We start from the raw sequence: 9,290 nt of genomic DNA on the forward strand, positions 1-9,290 counted from the left end.
TGGAGAGAGCTGCCCTGTGACCTGGGGCGATGGACGCACGGGGAGCTGCGAGGTTCAGGCTTTGGAGCTAAGCTCTCTCTGGGCCCTGGCCTGGGGCTGGTTCAGAGCGCAGGCTCTGAGCTGCACACACCTCCCTCAGCAGGGCTCGGCAGAGATGGCACTGCACCTGCTCTCACTGCAGGGGGCTGGACAGGAGACCTGGCTGCAGGAAGGTTCCTCGCACCCACCTCCAGCCACAGCAGAATTAGTGGAATTAGTGTAAATCCATCTTCTGGAAACCCTCACAGAGTTTTCCAGGAAGGAGACCACTGATATATTAAATAGACCTTTAAAAGAAAACTTCTCTACTTTTAAAGATATTTTGTGGTTTTAGAAGTCCAGCCCTAGTATGATTTTAAATCTAAGATTAATGATAGAGCTGAACCCCAAAGTTCCCTATTTCACAGAACTGTCCAGGTCTGTGTCACTGTGTCAGTGCCTGAAGGGGCTCCAGGAGAGCTGCAGAGGGACTGGGGACAGGGATGGAGGGACAGGACACAGGGAATGGCTCCCAGTGCCAGAGGGCAGGGCTGGGTGGGAGATTGGGAATTGGGAATTGTTCCTGGCAGGGCTGGATGGGATATTGGGAACTGGGAATTGTTCCCTGGCAGGGCTGGGTGGGATATTGGGAGTTGGGAATTGTTCCCTGGCAGGGATGGGTGGGAGATTGGGAATTGGGAATTGTTCCCTGGCAGGGTGGGCAGCCCTGGCACAGGTGCCCAGAGCAGCTGTGGCTGCCCCTGGATCCCTGGCAGTGCCCAAGGCCAGGCTGGACACTGGGGCACCCTGGGACAGTGGGAGGTGTCCCTGCCATGGCTGGGGTGGCACTGGGGGGATTTGGGGTCCCTTCCCACCCAAACCATGCCATGGTTCTGTGAATCAGAACAGGCCATTGCTAACCATGGAAATATCTCAGAGGTTCCTCTCCTGAGGAGGCAGCTGCAGAGGGTGAGTTTCATTAAGTGTTTCATGGGTTTTGGTAAATACTGGCATTTTAATGAGTTTGGTTTGGAAATGAGCAAAGCTGACAAGTGTGTGTCACTTGCGAGGTAAAGTGAATTATTCTTGTTGTTTTCCCAAGCTCCCTCACCATTTGTTAAAGCCTTCCTTTCCAACAAACAGCATACCTGAATCACTCTAACTAGTCATTTTGGGTTTTAACTCCCCTTCAGCGAGGCACAATCTTGAAAGTTTTCAGTATTTGATCGCTGTTCTTCAAAACAGCAAATCAAGCGTTGTTCCTGCTGATTTTTGTCTGTATGAGTACACGGAGTTGCATTGTGTTCTGTTTAACTCAAACAGGTTGGAACGACAAACCAAGCGTAAGCGAAGGTCTAGAACAGCGTTGTAGCTTAGTTCTGTGATCACGTTTAATGGTAGTTTACACAGTGTGTATTTAAAGAAAAATATTCCCATGGTCTTAATATTTAGAATCTGTGGGCACGGACAGGAGGTTTGGGAACCTTGTGTAACAGGCGAGATTTGTGCTCCCTCCCACGGGGCCCATCTGTGAGTGCTGCGTGGAGCTGCCGCAGCCACACACGGCGTGCAGGGATGGCAGAGTGTGCTGGGAACGCTGCTGCTGCAGGGCTGAGCATCCCACTGGCTCTGCTCCAGGATCCAGGGCAGCCCCTGTGCTCGGAGAGAGACAAACCTGTGCTGGGACAGACCAAACCTGTGCTGGGACAGGCCAAACCTGTGCTCGGAGAGAGACAAACCTGTGCTTGGACAGACCAAACTTGTGCTGGGACAGACCAAACCTGTGCTTGGACAGGCCAAACCTGTGCTTGGACAGACCAAACCTGTGCTGGGACAGACCAAACCTGTGCTTGGACAGACCAAACCTGTGCTCGGAGAGAGACAAACCTGTGCTTGGACAGACCAAACCTGTGCTTGGACAGACCAAACCTGTGCTTGGACAGACCAAACCTGTGCTGGGACAGACCTGTGCTGGGACAGACCAAACCTGTGCTTGGACAGGCCAAACCTGTGCTTGGACAGACCAAACCTGTGCTCGGAGAGAGACAAACCTGTGCTTGGACAGACCAAACTTGTGCTTGGACAGACCAAACCTGTGCTTGGACAGACCAAACCTGTGCTTGGACAGACCAAACTTGTGCTTGGACAGACCAAACCTGTGCTGGGACAGACCTGTGCTGGGACAGACCAAACCTGTGCTTGGACAGACCAAACCTGTGCTTGGACAGACCAAACCTGTGCTGGGACAGACCTGTGCTGGGACAGACCAAACCTGTGCTTGGACACACCAAACCTGTGCTCAGAGAGAGACAAACCTGTGCTGGGACAGACCTGTGCTTGGACAGACCAAACCTGTGCTTGGACAGGCCAAACCTGTGCTTGGACAGGCCAGACCTGTGCTTGGACAGGCCAAACCTGTGCTTACACAGACCAAACCTGTGCTGGGACAGGCCAAACCTGCCCATCTCTGGGCAGCACAGTGACTGTGCAGCAGCAGCTCTGGGCACACCCTGCCTGGGAGGGTGGCTGAGCTCTGGGCTGATGAGCTGGGCACCTCCAGGGGCACCCAAAGAACTCCTCACACGGCTCCCAGTGAGTAAGCCAGGCTTTGGTGCACACTGGAAACGTACCCTCAAGTGAATCAGCAGCAGGGAAATACGAAAGGTCACTGGATGAGTTCAGTTCTGCACCTATAAAGGTGTAATTTGAGATAAGGCTAAGTTTGTTTAACCTGAGATGCCAGCTGGGATGAAATGCAAGGTGTGCAAAAGCTTTCATTTCATAGTTGTCATCATTGCATGGCGCTATGTCACATATTTAGAATCACAGGATGGCAGAAGGGTTTGGGTTGGAAGGGACCCTAAAGCCATGGGCAGGGACACCTTCCAGTAGCCCAGGTTGCTCCAAGCCCCATCTAACCTGGCCTTGACATTTAAATCAATTATGTCAGAAGATCTCTCTTGTTTTGACTCACAGATTGCATCTGGGCCCTCGTAGTATGTTAATGATTATTGTAGCTCTTTGCTTTGCCTTTTTGCTTCCTCTGATACATGGAACATATTTTTAACTCCTATTCATCATGCAGAGAGCTCTGTCTAACTCAGTCATACACAGCTCATGTAATACTTATTTATACCCCAGTCAGCACTGGCAGGCTGTAAATGCTGCAGGCAAGTGAGAGAAGCTGGGGTTGTATGTGGCTCTAACTCAGTCCTTATATGCACATTAATTACGTCACTCTTGGCTTCCACTCTGTTTTTTCTCCATAGTAGAGATCCCAGCACAGAGCTGGGATTTTCCACTGGCACTCCCTGCTCTGTTTCAGAATTCCCTGCTGTTTAACAGGATTAGTAGGTTGGACACATTTAAGCCTTGCTGGGGACTGTGCACGGGGCTGGGTGACCCTGCCAGAGCACAGGCTCAGGCAGCAATGTGGGGTCACGCTCAGCCCTACGTGCCCATGGCCAGGGACCCTCAGCAGGGCTGTGGACACAGCTCTGAGAACTTCATTTCTGCAGGGTGCTGGGGACAGGGCCTCTCAGACCTGGCATGAGCCAGAAACACTGAGCACTTAACCAAAGTGATTGTAAGTTGGATTAGCTTCTGCGCGGTGGGATGGATAAACTCCAGGTGGAGGGCGTGCCAAATGATGAGATCTGTTAACCGTGTGAATCCATTAAAGATGAGATCCTTTAATATCTGTCAGAATGAAGCCACTGCTGTGCTCATGTACATCAATAGCTTGCTGGTTTCTTCCAGAACACAGGTGGCTTTGTGAAAAATCCTTGGGAATAAAACATGCATGAAATAAAGCAGACCAATGAGCCGTTTCCACTGGGAGGGCTGACTGACACCACACGCTCTGTTTTGCCCAAAGCCCGAGCAGTCTGGCCGGTGCACAGCCCTGCAGCCACCTCCTCTCCCTGCACACCAATCCCTCGTGGTGGGGAGCTGGCCTTGGGTGAGCTGCCACAGTCCTGTGTGGGCCTGCAGGACCTAAGGAAGGGGACAAGCCAAGAGTTTGGCAGCTGAAGGAAGAAACAATGAAAGATGTAACAGAAGAATTTCTTGCTGATGAACGTGTAGGTGCAGCCTGGTGCAGCCCAGGGTTTTACTGGAACAGGGAAGGACAGCTCTGCCAAGGCAGCTCCCTGGGCAGGCGAGCAGCCTCTGCGCTGTGTAACCAGGATCGTGCTGGAAAACTCCCCTTTTCCACTGAAAAAAAATAAAAGCAGTTTTATGCGCATTATCAAATCTGTATTGGATGAATGAATGGCACTTTGACATAAGTGCATAGAATACTGTCACAGCCATGTCACAGTTGAGATGGCCACAATACACAGAGCATCATCACACACTTTGAGAAAGCTTCAACCAATACACAGTCACACCATACCACATCAGAAGGCAACAAGCAGCCACCCTCATCCTTCAGCTCACCCTTTTATCCCCTGATGTTCACACACTGCACCTGTGTGCCCTCTGCTCCCTGGGTGGTTGCTCAGCACCCCTGGGCACCCCATGGCTCACTGCTGTCAGTGCTGCTTACCTGGGCACGCCATGGCTGTCAGTGCTGCTCACCTGGGCATTCCCTGGCTCAGTGGTGCTCACCTGGGCACCCCATGGCTGTCAGTGCTGCTCACCTGGACACTCCGTGGGTCAGTGCTGCTCACCTGGGCACCCCATGGCTGTCAGTGCTGCTCACCTGGGCATTCCCTGGCTCAGTGCTGTCAGTGCTGCTCACCTGGGCATTCCCTGGCTCAGTGCTGTCAGTGCTGCTCACCTGGGCACTCCGTGGCTCACTGCTGTCAGTGCTGCTCACCTGCTGCTCACAGCTGCACCACTGGGGATGGGCTGGGCCACAGCCCCACTCCCAATCACCCCAAACTGTGTGCCTATAGGACACAAACCAACTTTTCTATTTTCTATTATTGAAAATACTATTTTTTCTCCAGAATTGAAAGCACTATTAGGCTTTTTTATTTTCTCAGTTGTTACTTTTTGTATTCCTATTTTGGTAATTGTACCCTTGAATATCCAGATTCCTTCTACTGAAAACCATCAGGATTTTATAATACCGAATATGGTGGACTATAAAATCCTACAGGTAACTTATTTTTTCATTTCTAGTATGTGCAATAAGATAAATTACTATATATAAATATAAGACAAGAAGTTATGTTCCTTTATATTGGCATAGAAAGCACTTTACGAATGTTTTATGCATCACATTTAGCAATGTGCATATAATACAAACCCTATTGGAGAGAATGTGTTGGTGAATCCTTTCTGAAACAGGGAAGTACCTGGTTGAGTGATGGAGAGAATAAACCCAGTGGAGCTGTTCTTGATTTTGTTTTTTGGTCAATAATTGCCACACCAGCAATAGGGGTCCCCCGCCCCCAGTACTCACTAGCATTTTGGGGGAATTGAGTAATGCCTGGAGTTCTGCATCTTGCGAATCATGTTCCGTACTTTCACTTCTAAAAGTTTTGTGTCTGGATTGCCGTGCTGCTCTTCCATCCCTGGTTGAGTGGCCTCAGTAGTGGCTCCTTTCTGTGAGGTGCAGGACGCTCTGCCCTTCCCTGCGCTCCCAAAGCCTCCGCGGTGCCTGCGGGATCAGCCGGGTGTGCTCTCGGCACGGAGCAGTGCCGGGCTCTCGGTGCGCTCTGAATTTAGAGCACTTCTGTGCTCTCGGTGCGCTCTGAATTTAGAGCACTTCTGTGCTCTCGGTGCTCTCTGAGCCCGGAGCAGTGCCGGGCTCTCGGTGCTCTCTGAGCCCAGAGCAGTGCCGGGCACTCGGTGCGCTCTGAATTTAGAGCAGTGCCGGGCTCTCGGTGCGCTCTGAGCCCAGAGCAGTGCCGGGCTCTCGGTGCGCTCTGAGCCCGGAGCAGTGCCGGGCACTCGGTGCGCTCTGAGCCCGGAGCAGTGCCGGACTCTCGCTGGGCTCTGAGCTCGGAGCAGTGCCGGGCACTCGGTGCGCTCTGAGCCCGGAGCAGTGCCGGGCACTCGGTGCGCTCTGAGCCCGGAGCAGTGCCGGGCTCTCGGTGCGCTCTGAGCCCGGAGCAGTGCCGGGCACTCGGTGCGCTCTGAGCCCGGAGCAGTGCCGGGCTCTCGGTGCTCTCTGAGCTCGGAGCAGTGCCGGGCTCTCGGTGCGCTCTGAGCCCGGAGCAGTGCCGGGCTCTCGGTGCGCTCTGAGCCCGGAGCAGTGCCGGGCTCTCGGTGCGCTCTGAGCCCGGAGCAGTGCCGGACTCTCGCTGGGCTCTGAGCTCGGAGCAGTGCCGGGCTCTCGGTGCGCTCTGAGCCCGGAGCAGTGCCGGACTCTCGCTGGGCTCTGAGCTCGGAGCAGTGCCGGGCACTCGGTGCGCTCTGAGCCCGGAGCAGTGCCGGGCACTCGGTGCGCTCTGAGCCCGGAGCAGTGCCGGGCTCTCGGTGCTCTCTGAGCTCGGAGCAGTGCCGGGCTCTCGGTGCTCTCTGAGCCCGGAGCAGTGCCGGGCTCTCGGTGCTCTCTGAGCTCGGAGCAGTGCCGGGCTCTCGGTGCTCTCTGAGCCCGGAGCAGTGCCGGGCTCTCGGTGGGCTCTGAGCCCAGAGCAGTGCCGGGCTCTCGCTGGGCTCTGAGCTCGGAGCAGTGCCGGGCTCTCGGTGCGCTCTCGGTGCGCTCTCGCTGTTCTCCCGGTGTTCTCCCGGTGTTCTCTCGGTGCGCTCTCGGCTCAGCAGTGCCGTGCTCTCGGGGCGCTCTCGGTGCTCTCCCGGTGTTCTCCCGGTGTGCTCTCGGGGCGCTCCCAGCCCAGCTCCGCGCTCCCGGTGCGTTTCCAGCACAGGGCAATGCTGTCCTCTGGCGTTCCCCGGCAGGATCGCCGGCGGCACTGGGAGCGGCTGAGGCTGCTGTCCCGGCAGCACTGGGAGCACTGGGAGCACTGGGAGCACTGGGAGCACTGGGACAGGCTGGGGCTGCTGTCCCGGGAGCACTGGGAGCACTGGGGGCACTGGGAGAGGCTGAGGCTGCTGTCCTGGGAGCACGGGGAGCACTGGGAGCACTGGGAGCACTGGGAGAGGCTGAGGCTGCTGTCCTGGCAGCACTGGCAGCACTGGGAGCACTGGGAGCACTGGGAGCACTGGGAGCACTGGGAGCACTGGGAGCACTGGGAGCACTGGGACAGGCTGGGGCTGCTGTCCCGGGAGCACTGGGAGCACTGGGGGCACTGGGAGAGGCTGAGGCTGCTGTCCTGGCAGCACTGGCAGCACTGGGAGCACTGGGAGCACTGGGAGCACTGGGAGCACTGGGACAGGCTGGGGCTGCTGTCCCGGGAGCACTGGGAGCACTGGGGGCACTGGGAGAGGCTGAGGCTGCTGTCCTGGCAGCACTGGCAGCACTGGGAGCACTGGGAGCACTGGGAGCACTGGGGGCACTGGGAAAGGCTGGGGCTGCTGTCCCGGGAGCACTGGCAGCACTGGGAGCACTGGGAGCACTGGGAGCACTGGGACAGGCTGAGGCTGCTGTCCTGGGCACACAGCCCAACAGGTGCTGTCCCCTCTCACACCTGGGGTAGGGCTCTTTAGTGCCTGACCATGACATTAATGAGAACTTTGCAGCGAATTCTCATACTCTGATTATGTTTCATTTTTGCTCTCACACTAAGTGTATTTTTTTGCTCTTTTATCATGTGTTAGAAGGAGTTTTCATGTTCCTCGGGCATGACAGAAAATATTCCTTTATTTGACCCCAAAAATTTCAGTTTTCAAATAGTTGTTGGAACAGCTTAAAAAAACACAAGGCAGCCGCTTTTAATTAATGCACCTTAGAACATATTTCAGAGAAATGAAGGGATTGTCGGGGGTTTAGAACCCTGTTTCTGTGCTGAAGGCAGGCAGGTGAGCACCCATGGGGCCACGGCACACCTCGGCCTTCCCAGGGTGTCAGAGGGATGTGAGCCCAGGCACCGTGCAGTGTCCCCAGCCCGGGGACAGGGCCACAGGGAGAGTTCTGGAATGGGCTTGTTCCATGGGATTCTCGCTCTGGAGCTGAGTGCCTGCAGCAGCACAGGCACTGCAGCTAAAATAGACCTGGCAAGAGTCCTGTGAGCAGCACAGAGGGGAGCTTGGCACAGCCAAACGAAGTGCTACAAAATGATTCAAACCTACAACAGTAATTCCTCTTGGTGAAAAACCTTGGGGTTTATTAACCTGAAGCACGGGTAAGGTGATTTGTCTAGGAAATCATTTGCGTCACAAAATATTTTTGAGGTTTAAAGGCATTCAACCGGGCAGGACAAAGGCAATTTTTTTTTTGCTGCCTAATTTGGAAAGTGCTGAGGGAAGGGCAGCAGAGTGCCAAGGAGCAGAAGCGTGGGCATGTGAGCAGTGTGGAGGCAGGCCCTGCCTTGGCTCCTGAGTCAGCACCCCGGTGGTTCCGGCAGAGCTGACTCCGGGAACGGCTCCGGCAGCCAGAGGTCAGCACATCTGGCAGGAGGCCCCGGCCGCGGGCCCTGCTGCCTCCCCGGGCGCAGAGAACAGAGAACACAGCTCCGGCCCCTCTGCGACCGGCACGGGCAGGGGAAAGCTGGGCACGCGCTGCCGCCGCTCCCGAACACAACGGGCAGTGGTTTGCTCCGCTTTGCGCTCGTAAAAATTAGTGTATCTGCATTTCAGGCTCTGTCCTGGCTAACTGCACAGGTGTGTTCCAGCTGATCCGCTCAGGACACAACTACTGAACAAGTGCCTGCAAAAGGAGGGGAATTTTCATCAGCTTTCGGGGAAAATACACTGTGATTTAGTGTATATATAATATATTTTTATCGTTTATATAATACTATAGATTGTATTAATCTATCTCATAATGAGAGGTGGTTCCAGACCCCATGGCTGTGGCCAGACAAATCTGAGGTTCACTGAAAGTTAGTGTATTAAGCAAAGGAACTGAAATGATAATTTTACCGTGTTTACTTAGATCTCTCAGAGAAAATAAACCAGAACAGCATGTCAAACAGCACATGGGAAGGGAGAAAGCAAGAGGGGGAAATGAAAAGGGACATCCCACCAAAGGCAGCTGGGTTTGCTCTGGAAAGGTCTCCTCTGGATGTCTGTAAGGGGTGAGTGTGTCTGTCCCTGTGCTGGGGCTGGGCACTGATTCACTCTGTGTATCCCAGGATGGTCCCAGGTGCACCCAGTCCCAGACTGCAACACTAACAGAGTTCCATAAAAATGATACCAAACACCAGCTAAGCTGAGGTGTTTTGTTGCTATTTTGCTGCTTGGATGAACAGCAGCAAGGA

Source organism: Ammospiza caudacuta, chromosome 9 (assembly GCF_027887145.1).
Source record: "Ammospiza caudacuta isolate bAmmCau1 chromosome 9, bAmmCau1.pri, whole genome shotgun sequence".
NCBI classification, from domain to species: Eukaryota; Metazoa; Chordata; class Aves; order Passeriformes; family Passerellidae; genus Ammospiza; species Ammospiza caudacuta.